The 11,511-nt window shown below is 41.6% G+C and overlaps 1 long non-coding RNA gene across 1 annotated transcript; it reads right to left on the bottom strand.

Moving 5' to 3' along the window:
* Positions 1-7,059: 7,059 nt before the first annotated feature.
* LOC107818469 (uncharacterized) lies at positions 7,060-10,677 on the bottom strand. The gene is made up of 2 exons (XR_001655419.2): positions 10,361-10,677; positions 7,060-7,324 (listed from the first exon to the last, which is right to left on the bottom strand). It is a non-coding gene; the product is annotated as an uncharacterized LOC107818469 (long non-coding RNA).
* Between the last annotated feature and the right edge of the window lie 834 nt (positions 10,678-11,511).

The raw sequence follows: 11,511 nt of genomic DNA, 5'->3' as shown, positions 1-11,511 counted from the left end.
TCTGCGGTCTTACACCTGCGGCTGGCCAACCGCAAGTGCGGTTATGACAGATTCCTAGAGCTTCAGCTCCTTCTAAAATTTACTTAACTTAACTCGAGCCTCATTCGATTGACGCTCGGGGCCCCTAAGGCCTCGTCTGAATATACCGACAAGTTTGAAATCATAAAACAGACTCGCTCGAACCCTCGAAACGCCCGAAACAACGCTTAATCTAGGAATCACCCCCTAAAACCAATTGAATCAAACTTATGAACTTCAAGTTCTTCAATCTACCTCCAATGCAATGAAACACACTTATACTACTCGGATTGACACCAAATTTTGCGTATAAGTCTTAAATGATAATACGAAACTATTCCCGGTCCTGGAATTTCATTCGGACCTCGATATCACAAAAACCCGCTTCAAACCAAATTTAAAGAACTTCAAAATCCTTAAGGAATCAACTTTCACTATTAAGTGCCAAAATGCTCCCGGGTCATCCAAAAACTTATCCGGATATATGCCCAAGTCCGAAATCATCATACGAACCTGTTGGAATCCTCAAATCCTGATTTTGGCCGTTTACTCAAAACGTTGACCGAAGTCAAACTTGGCCTTTTAAACCAACCTTAAGGAATCAAGTGTTCCGATTTCAACTAAAACTCTTCCAAATCCCGAACCAACCATCCCCGCAAGTTATAAATTAGTAAAAGTAAGTACGGGACTAAGTACGGGAAGTCTTATTTTGGGGGAACAGGGTTCTAGAAAGAAAAACGACCAGTCGGGTCGTAACATTCTCCACCTCTTACGCAAACGTTCGTCCTCGAACGGGTTTAGATTCATACCTGAAGTGATAAATAAGCATGGATATCTGCTCCGCATGTCCTCCTCGGACTCCTAGGTCACTTCCTCGACTGGTTAGCCCCTTCATTGAACATTTACCGCAGAAATCCTTTTGGATCTCAACTGGCGATCCTGTCTATCAACAATGGCAACTGGATCCTCCTCATAACCCAAGCTCTCATACAGCTGAATAGTACTGAAGTCTAACACATGAAACAAGTCGGTGTGATACCTCCAAAGCATAGATATGTGAAAAACTGGATGAACTCCCGATAAGCTGGGGGTAAAGTAAGCTCATAGTCAACCTTCCCAACTCGCCTCAACACCTCAAATGAGCCTATAAACCTGGGGCTCAACTTGCCCTTCTTTCTGCATCTCAAAATACCTTCATCAGCGAGAATTTCAACATTCTCGCCAACCATGAATGATACTTCTCGCGCCTTCTGATCTGCATAACTCTTCTATCTGGATTGAGTTGTGCGAAGTCTTTCCTAAATAAACTTTACCTTTTCCAAGGTATCTTTCACCAAATCTGTACCATACAACTTAGCCTCACCAAGCTCAAACCAGCTGATAGGAGAACGACACCGCCGACCATATAAAGCCTCAAATGGAGCCACCTCGATGCTGGACTGATAACTGTTGTTGTAAGCAAACTCGGCCAAAGGCAACAACTGATCCCACTGCCCTCCAAAGTCAATCACACATGCTCTAAGCATGTCCTCCAAAATCTAAACTGTCCGCTCCGATTATCCGTCGGTCTGCGGGTGAAATGTTGTGTTGAGCTCTACACGGGTCCCCAACTCACTCTGTATGGCTCTCCAAAAATGGGAAGTGAACTAAGGGCCTCTATCTGATATGATGGAAATAGGCACACCGTGCAACCGAACTATCTCCCGAATGTAGATATGAGCCAACCTCTCTGAAGTATAAGTAGTCAAGACCGGAATAAAGTGTGCCGACTTGGTCAACCTGTCAACAATGATCCAAACTGCGTCAAACTTCCGCAATGTCCACGACAACCCAACCACGAAGTCCATTGTAATGCCCTCCCACTTCCACTCAGGTATAGGCATCTGTTGAAGTAGGTCACCTGGCCTCTGGTGCTCATACTTAACCTGCTGGCAATTCAAACACCTAGCCACATACTCAACTATGTCTTTCTTCATCTTCCGCCACCAATAATGTTGCCTCAAGTCACGATACATCTTCGTAGCACCTGGATAAATGGAATACCATGAACTGTGTGCCTCCTCTAGAACCCTCTCCCTTAAGCCATCGACATTAGGAACACATAGGCGACCCTGGAGTCGTAGAATACCATCATCGCCAATAAAAACCTCCTTGGAACAACCCTGTAGCACCGTCTCTCTAAGAACTGCCAAATGCGGATCATCGAACTGCCGAGCCTTGATCTGTCCCAATGATGAAGATTGAGCAACAACACATGCAAGAACTCGACTGGGCTTTGAAATATCCAACCTCACAAGTCAGTTAGCCAAAGACTGAACGTCCAAAGCTAGTGGTCTCTCCTCCGCTGAGATGTATGCCAAACTACCCATACTTCCTGCCTTCCTTCTTAAGGCATCTGCGACCACATTTGCCGTGCCCGGATGATAAACAATAGTGATGTCATAATCCTTCAGTAACTCAAGCCATCTACGCTGCCTCAAATTGAGATCCCTCTATTTAAACAAATGTTGTAAGCTGCGATGATCAGTATAAACCTCACATGACACCGCATACAGATAATGCCTCCATATCTTAAGAGCATGAATAATCACTGCTAACTCTAGGTCGTGCACAAGGTAATTTTTCTCATGAATCTTCAGCTGATGTGAAACATATGCAATAACTCGCCCCTCCTACATCAATTCACATCCCAAGCCAACACGTGAAGCGTCGCAATATACGGTATACATCCCTGAACCGAAAGGCACACTAGAACCGATGTTGAAGTCAAAGCCGTCTTAAGCTTCTGAAAGCTCGCCTCACAATCATCAGACCAACATAAAGGAGCACCCTTCTAAGTCAATCTAGTCAAAGGTGATGCAATGGATAAAAAGCCCTGCACAAATCGACGGTAATAACCTGCTAACCCCAGAAAACTCCTAATCTCAGTCACTGAAGTATGACGTGGCCAACTCTGAACTACCTCAATATTTTTGAGATCCACCTTAATATCCTCTCCTGATATAATATGCCCCAAGAATGCTACTGACTCTAGAAAAAAGCTCACACTTGGGGAACTTAGCATATAACTTCTACTCTCGCAAAGTCTGAAGCACTACTCTCAAATGTTGCTCGTGCTCCCCTAAGCTGCGTGAGTATATCAAGATATCGTCAATGAAGACGATAACAAAAGAATCAATATAAGGTCTAAACACCCTATTCATCAAGTCCATAAACGCCGCTGGGGAATTAGTCAAGCCAAAGGGCATTACCAAAAACATATAATGGCCATATTTAGTACGGAAAGTAGTCTTCGGGACATTTGAGTCCCGAATATTCAGCTGATGATACCCTGATCTCAAGTCGATCTTAAAGAACACCCTAGCACCCTGCAACTGGTCGAACAAATCATCAATGCACGGCAACGGGTACTTGTTCTTAATGGTAGCCTTGTTCAACTGGCGATAATCAATGCACATCTGCATAGTCCCATCCTTCTTCTTCACAAACAACACCGGTATACCCCAAGGTGACACAATCGGTCTAACAAACCCCTTTGCTAACAACTCCTCAAGCTGCTCCTTCGGATCCATACGGTACGGTGGAATAGATATAGTCTGGGTGCCTGGAGCAAAATCAATATAAAAATCAATATCACAATCCGGTGGCATGCCAGGAAGGTCAAAAGGAAACACATCGGCGAACTCTCGAACTACTGGAACTGAATCAATTGTTGGAGACTCTGCGGTGGTGTCCCGAACATAAGCTAGATAGGTCAAACAACCCTTCTCGACCATATGTTGAGCCTTCAGAAAAGAGATAACCCGACTAGATGTACTAACTGAGGAACCCTTTCACTCCAACCTTGGCAACTCTGGCATTGCTAAAGTAACAGCCTTGGCATGACAATCTAGGACGGCGTGGTACGTGGATTACCAGTCCATGCCTAGGATGACCTCAAAGTCGGTCATATCAAGCAACATGAGGTCTGCTCTATACTCAAAACCATAGAATGTGACCATACAGAACCGGTAGATCTGATCCACAACCACAGAATTGCCTACAGAGTGGACACATGAACAGGAGTATCCAAGGACTCGTGAGGAATATCTAGAAAATGATCAAATAGAGATGATACATATGAATAGGTAGACACTGGATCAAATAGCACTGAAGCATCCCTACCACAGACAGAAATAATACCTGTGATAACGGCATATGAGGCATTTGCATCTGGTCTGGCTGGAAAAACATAGAATCTGGATGGAGTACCGACTGACTGGCCTCCACCTGACTGAGTAGTAGCTGGCTAACCTCTCCCTGCCTGGCCTCCACCTCTAGGATGGCCCCTACCAGTCTGCCCTCCAGCCTTTGGGCGGCTGGGCAGTCGGTGCTAAAATCATGGGTTGCTGACCTTGCTGCACTACCTTGCCCCGAAGTCTAGGACAGTATCTCCTCATATGACCAAGATCTCCGCACTTGAAACAACCCCGCAGTGCGGTGACCTGTTGCCCTGATGTCTGTCCTTGATGGCCTGTAGACCCACTAGAAGAAGCATGAATAGCCGGTGGGCGGTATGAACTCTCTGGTATAGCATTGAAATAGGAGCTAGAAGAACCCTGGGGACCTGAATACCCAGCTGGCATGCAATAAGAACTCTCTGGTATGGCACTAAAATAGGGGCGCACCGGAGCACCTCAAGAAGGTGGTGGTAGGGGCGTCAATGGTTCGGTTCAGCCGGTTATTTTATAAAATTTGTACCATACTAATTTTTTCGATTATTCTATTATGTATAATCAAAATTAGACTTTTCGAAATCATCCCAATCATATCGGTTTCTCTTCAATATCGGTACGATTCGGTTAATTTTTGATATTTTTTTAATATCATGTAGAATTCACCAGTAGAAGTAGAATGCAATAACATACGTTCTTTTATAGGATTTAACAAAACTCTCTAGACATTTTTACTGTTTAAATGGTGATGAATTAAAAAAAAGAAAAAAAAAAAGAAAGATGGCTAGAGTATAGATCCATCAACTATTCTACAACAATGTAAAAGAAATCAAACAAAGGCAAAGAAAATATAAATCACACGAGTTGAAAGATATACCAAGTTGGGGACTCAAGAATAAAGTTTATAGAAGATTAAATATTCAAAAAGATAAATCTTAATTATATAAAAGGAAACATATTCAATACATTGTAGTTTGCTACTCATAATCGCTAGAATACTTTGTGTCTTGCTAATAAAGATACTTGAAATAACTTAGTTTAAGTAGAAGTAACATAATAGGTTTTAGGAATTAGTATTTTGAGTTTAATTATAGGCTTGTAACAGTTTTCATAATTCCAAGGCCCAAAGAAAATTTAATGCATTATTATTTTTAAACTTACTAAATAAATATATGTTCCACATGTAAAATTTATTTGGTATGGTTCGGTATTTTTTCGGTTTATTTTTATAAAATAAAAAACCTACCCTAATTATCGGTGCGGTTATAGAATTATATAAAAACCTACGGTTTCTTAAATCCTAAAAATTGGTTCGGTGCGGTACGCTTTAGTCAGTTTTCGAATATCCATTGACACCCCTAGGTGGTGGTATTGAATATGGGGGCCTACTGGGCTGACCCCTCCCAAACTGACCTCTGCCCCTAGTCGGGGCACCTCTAAAATCTCCAGATAATCGGGCCCTCTTGTCCTGTTGCATCTGCTCTCTACCTCTCAGACTATAGCCCTCAATCCTTCGAGCAATCTCTACTACCAGCTGATAAGGAGTCCCCATCTCCACCTCTCGGGCCATGTTGGCCCTAATACCAGAATGCAACCCAGCAACAAACCTTCGCACCCTCTCTATGTCAGTAGGAAGTATCATCAATGCATGGCGGGACAACTCAGAAATCCTCGCCTCATAGTCGGTCACCGACATCTGACCCTACTCAAGCTGCTTAAACTGATACCGCAACTCTTCCCTTTCAGAGGGTGAAATATACTTATCCAGGAAAAGCTGTGTGAACTGACCCCAAGTAATGGGAGGAGAACCCGCTGGCCTGCCAAGAACATAAGACTGCCACCATCTACGGGCCCTGCCCTCCAACTGGAATGTAGTGAAGTCAACCCCATGAGACTCCAAATCCTCATGTTGTGCAGTCTGTCCCTGCACCTATCAATGAAATCCTGGGCGTCCTCATGACGCCCACCTCCGAATATAGGAGGGTGTAGCCTAGTCCATCTGTCCAATAACTTCTACGGATCGCCATCCACAGCTATTCTGGGCTCGGGTACCACTGTAGCAACTGGCTGAGCCCCATTCGCAGGTAGTACAACCGGAGTCTGGTACACTGCAGCTGCATGACCAGGAGCCTAAGCAGTAGGGGTCTGTGCTCCCCCTCCCACCTGAGATGTGGCTGGGTCTACTGGAAATAAACCAGCCTGAGTCATGGAATCCATGAACCGCAACATACGGCCCATGACCTCCTAGAAACCTGGTGTTGTCATAAAGTCCGTCGGGGTAGGCTCAGCTACGGGCACCTAGCCCTGCTCTTCAATGCTAGGATTCCCCGCAACTAGGGCAGCTCTAGGGGCGCCCTCGTCCCCTACTGTGGGTCGGCACCCTCCCTCGGCCTCTGCCTCTACCTCGGCCTCTAGCAATGAGGGGAGCAACTCCTCCCGGGTTTGGAACATCTACCGTGTGTGTCCTCACCATCTGTGATAGAATAGAAGAAGAAAATTTTGTATACCATCAATTGCACGATAGGATATGAATAAAGAGTAGTTTCCTAACACCCACTAGCCTCTCGAAGATAAATACAGACGTCTCCGTATCGATCCACAAGACTCTATTAGGTTTGCCCATGACTTGTGAGACCTATGTGAATCTAGTTCTCTGATACCATGTTGTCACAACCCAAATTCCATTATAGATCGTGATGGCGCCCAACACCGTTGTTAGTCAAGCCAACCCTAATAAACTAGTGAGTTCTCATTTATTTTACCAAAACAATCCCAAATGTTTTTCTTAGTCTTAAAATTAACCATTAGACAATCGAAAATCAACGAGTTCAAATAATAGAAATACATCTCAAAATAATAGTCTACAAACTGCGTGCCAGAAACTAGTGTCACAAGTACTAGGGAAACTAGTAGAATGTATAAAATACCACTATCCTATTGTCTGAAACAGAGTAGACAATACATAACAACAACAAAAGAAGAGAACTCTGGTATGCTGCTGAACGGCTCAGAAGGGGCAGCTCACCGTGAGATCTCGATCAGGAATCAGGAACGCGTGACGGACGGGTAACTAGATGCACCTGCCTCAGATCCTGTACAGTTAAGTACATAAGAGTAATATGAGTACATAAATAATATGTACCCAGCAAGTATCCAGTCTAACCTCGAAGAAGTAATAACGAGGGGTTTACTTGACACTTACTAAGGTCAATATCAATAATATTTAAGGTTTACGCTAAGCATGGATAGCATGAATATAGTGACAGTCTCAGAACAAGGAGAAACAAAATATATCAATTTCAGTCATGTCATATAGTAATTTACATTTCAAAGCATTTAAAAAGAGTAAATCATGAATGAATTCCATATAAATAACATCTGCACATAATACCAAGGTCGTACGGTCTGATTCAATATAATAATAATTGTGCACTGCCAGAGGGTCGAATGGCGCGAACCATAGGTGCATCTATTTCTACTGAGGCGATCGGTCTGATCCACAAATAGCAATTATTATCAAGTAAGCACACATTGCTCATTTATAGTCAAATAAATTCATACAAGTTCTCAAGTAAGTACTTACATTCGTTTATATTTATTTACAACTCCTAGCATATCCTAGTGAACTCAGTAGCAAGCAAAAACGTAAACATTTACAAGTATGACATGATACGGGCCCTAAGCTACCCAGACAATTAGCATAATAGTAGCTACGCACGGACTCTCATCACCACGTGCGTACGTAGCCCCCACAGATAGTCAAATACATTTATTTAATTCACCTAGAGGAGTTATTTCCCTCTTACGATGTTAAAAAGGAGACTCACCTTGGTCCAAAGCTTACTACCAATTTCAAGAACGCGCTCAAACCCTCAATTCGGAGCCGAACGATCCAAAACTATTCAAACGGGGTAAGAACTAGTCAATACAAGCTCAAGAGTTCATATCCTAACTATTAAAGTAATTTTCCAATCCTATATACAAGTTACCTAAAATCCATCTCCGGACCCACGTGCCCGGATTCCGGAAATTGTCGAGGGAAGTTGTTACCCATAACCTAAGGATAAAAAATATATGATTTTACTTCATTCCATAACAAATTTCGTAGTTAAATCGTGTTTTTATCAAAACCCTAGGTTTTACTCTAAACCCCCAATTTCTTACTAATTTATATGTTGTAATCTACCCCCAACTATATATTAAACCCACAATAAGTAGACATAACTTACCTCACAATGCTAGGCTGAAATCCCCTCTTTGGAAGCTCCTAAATCGCCCAAGGAATGAATGAAATATGTCAAAAATGACACATTCCCGTATTAAATGAAGGCACTGCCTTCAGCGATTACCGCACCTGCGGTTAGGGGACCGCATATGCGGTCTCGCTTCTGCGAGGGAAGGACCGCATCTGCGGAACTGAGCCGGCTAGCTGGGGCCTTATCTACGGTCTGGGGACCGCTTCTGCGGCAGAGGGGCCGTATCTGCGATGGATGGGCTGCTTTTGCGGTCTCGCACCTGCGGCTGGCCAATCGCAGGTGCGGTTATGACAGATGCCTGGAGCTTCGGCTCCTTCTAAAATTTTCTAACCTAACTCGAGCCTCATCCGATTGACGCTCGGGGCCCCTGAGCCCCGGCCGAACATACTGACAAGTTTGAAATCATAAAATGGACTCGCTCGAACCCTTGGAACGCCCGAAACAATGCTAAATCTAGGAATCACCCCTAAAACCAATTGAATCAAATTTATGAACTTCAAGTTCTTCAGTCTACCTCCAATAAAACGAAACACACTTATACTACTCGGATTGACACCAAATTTTGCGTACAAGTCTTAAATGACAATACAGAACTATTCCCGGTCTCGAAATTCTTTTCGGACCTCGATATCACAAAAAGCCGCTCCAAACCAAATTTAAAGAACTTCAAAATCCTTAAGGAATCAACTTTCACTATTAAGCGCCACAACACTCCCGGGTCATCCAAAATCCAATCTGAACATACGCCCAAGTCCGAAATAATCATACAAACCTATTGGAACCACCCTCAAATACTGATTCTGAGGCCGTTTACTCAAAACGTTGACCGAAGTCAAACTTGGCCTTTTAAACCAACCTTCAGGAATCAAGTGTTCCGATTTCAACCAAAACTTTTCTAAATCCCGAACCAACCATCCCCGCAAGTTATAAATCAGTAAAAGCAAGTACGGAAAGTCTCATTTAGGAGAACGGAGTTTTAGAAAGCAAAACGACCAATCGGATCGTTACGCACACTTTTTATTGTGCAGTTCACTTTCAATATCAATGCTGTATTATTGCTTCAAACATAAAAGTTCATCATACATGTTTCGGACAATTCACATTTGTTTGTTCGATCTGATGCGCTTAGACTGATTCATAGCGCTATGGCAGAACTTAAAGAGGCCAATATATTTGAGAAGCCAATTCAGTGTTAGTTTTCTCACATGGCTAACTTCATGTTACACTTTTAAAAGAAATATCAATGTGACCATTGAAATGGATAAAAGCAATATATACCATGAATATTGTCTATAAGAAGTATTATGTGAGATACACTACATTACATATTTGTACCCCATAAGTCGAAATAACTTAAAAAAGTCACATCTACCTAATTAAGTTTTTATTTTATTTTTATAGGTTCAAACGATATCTAATCATCTTGATCTCGATAAATAAGTCAATATAGAAAATTTTTATTTTGTGTCTCATACAATTGACACTAATTGTATGAGACATATTTTTGTCTCACAGTTTTGTGGACCCAGATTTTTGTGGATCCAGAAGTGTAAGATTGGGGTCCACAAATTTGTGAGACAAAAAGAAGTCTCACACAACTAGTGTCAGTTATATGAGAAACGAAATAAAACTTGTCGTCAATATATGATGATCCACATGCACTTGTACTTAATTCTTTCTTATATAATAATATAACTCGGTATACATGTGCAACGCACGTGCCGAAATACTAGTTAGTAGAAATACGTAAAGAAGAATATAGTAAATGAAAGATATCAACTCTTTTTTTTTCATTTTTTTATTTTACTAGTTTAGAGCAAATCAAGAGATTTAATTTCGCGTATGACAAAAGAAAGGAATGAGAAAACGTACGATTGGACCCATCGAAGCGAACCAATGGAGCAATCTTCCCCTAATTGATTGATATTCTAATTTGGAAAGTATTTCCATCCCATTTCCGGCAGCCAATCAGCCGAATTTACCAAATCTAACGCAGCAGTGTCAATCGGTCTCTTAATATAAAGTCCAAGCGTCAACCCCATCTCAACAGTTATCCTTTACCCCTTCCCCTTTAACAGAATTAAACGAAAGATAGACGAAGGGACACTGGAGAGATCAATAGGTGTTGGGGTCGGGGAAGAAGAGTGAAACGAAAAATGGAAACAATATAAAAATCCCTAGATATTGATAGAATTATATATATATATATATATATATATATATATATATATATATATATATATATATATATATATGAAAAAGAACAGAGTGTTCAATTGGGGCGAATTAATTAATGGGACGGAAGAAAGTAGAGATGAAGCGAATCGAAGAGAAGAGTAGCAGACAAGTGACGTTATGTAAAAGGAGGAAAGGACTGATAAAGAAAGCCAAACAACTCTCCATTCTTTGCGATGTCGATGTTGCTGTTGTCGTCTTCTCGGACCGTGGTACCCTCTACGAATCTTCCACCCCTAGCAGGTTCCTTCACGCTCTTAACATATACTCCCTCCGTTTCAATTTATGTGAACTCATTTGACTGGGCACGAAGTTTAAAAAAAAAAAGATTTTTGAACTTGTGGTGTAAAATGAGGCACATATATTTTGTATGGCTATAAATCATTGCATAAAAGTAAATTGTTTCCAAATAAGGAAAGCGATCGTTCTTTTTGGCACGGACCAAAAAGAAAATAGATTTACATAAATTGAAAAAGGAGGGAGTATATAGTTTCAGTTTGTTTGTACTTTACTATCGAGAACTCGATTATCAAATATGTTTATCAAATTATTTATTATTACTTCAGAAAGTCGGGAAGAATAATATCTGGCGAATCTCTAGGATGACACCTAGCCATATACGTCTGATACAGACACGCTTTGTACTAATTTGTTAAGTTCCATTAGGGTTACAGTCGGTCTATTGATGCATAGGAGAGACCTTTTTTTTGCATGTGATTATAGCGGGGGTAAGAGAATTATTATGACATAAATAACAAGAACCACCTTATTCTTTGACAGGATGTGTA

Source organism: Nicotiana tabacum, chromosome 20, assembly GCF_000715075.1.
Source record: "Nicotiana tabacum cultivar K326 chromosome 20, ASM71507v2, whole genome shotgun sequence".
In the NCBI taxonomy this organism is placed as follows: domain Eukaryota; kingdom Viridiplantae; phylum Streptophyta; class Magnoliopsida; order Solanales; family Solanaceae; genus Nicotiana; species Nicotiana tabacum.
This window is presented reverse-complemented; position numbering and strand designations above follow the sequence as displayed.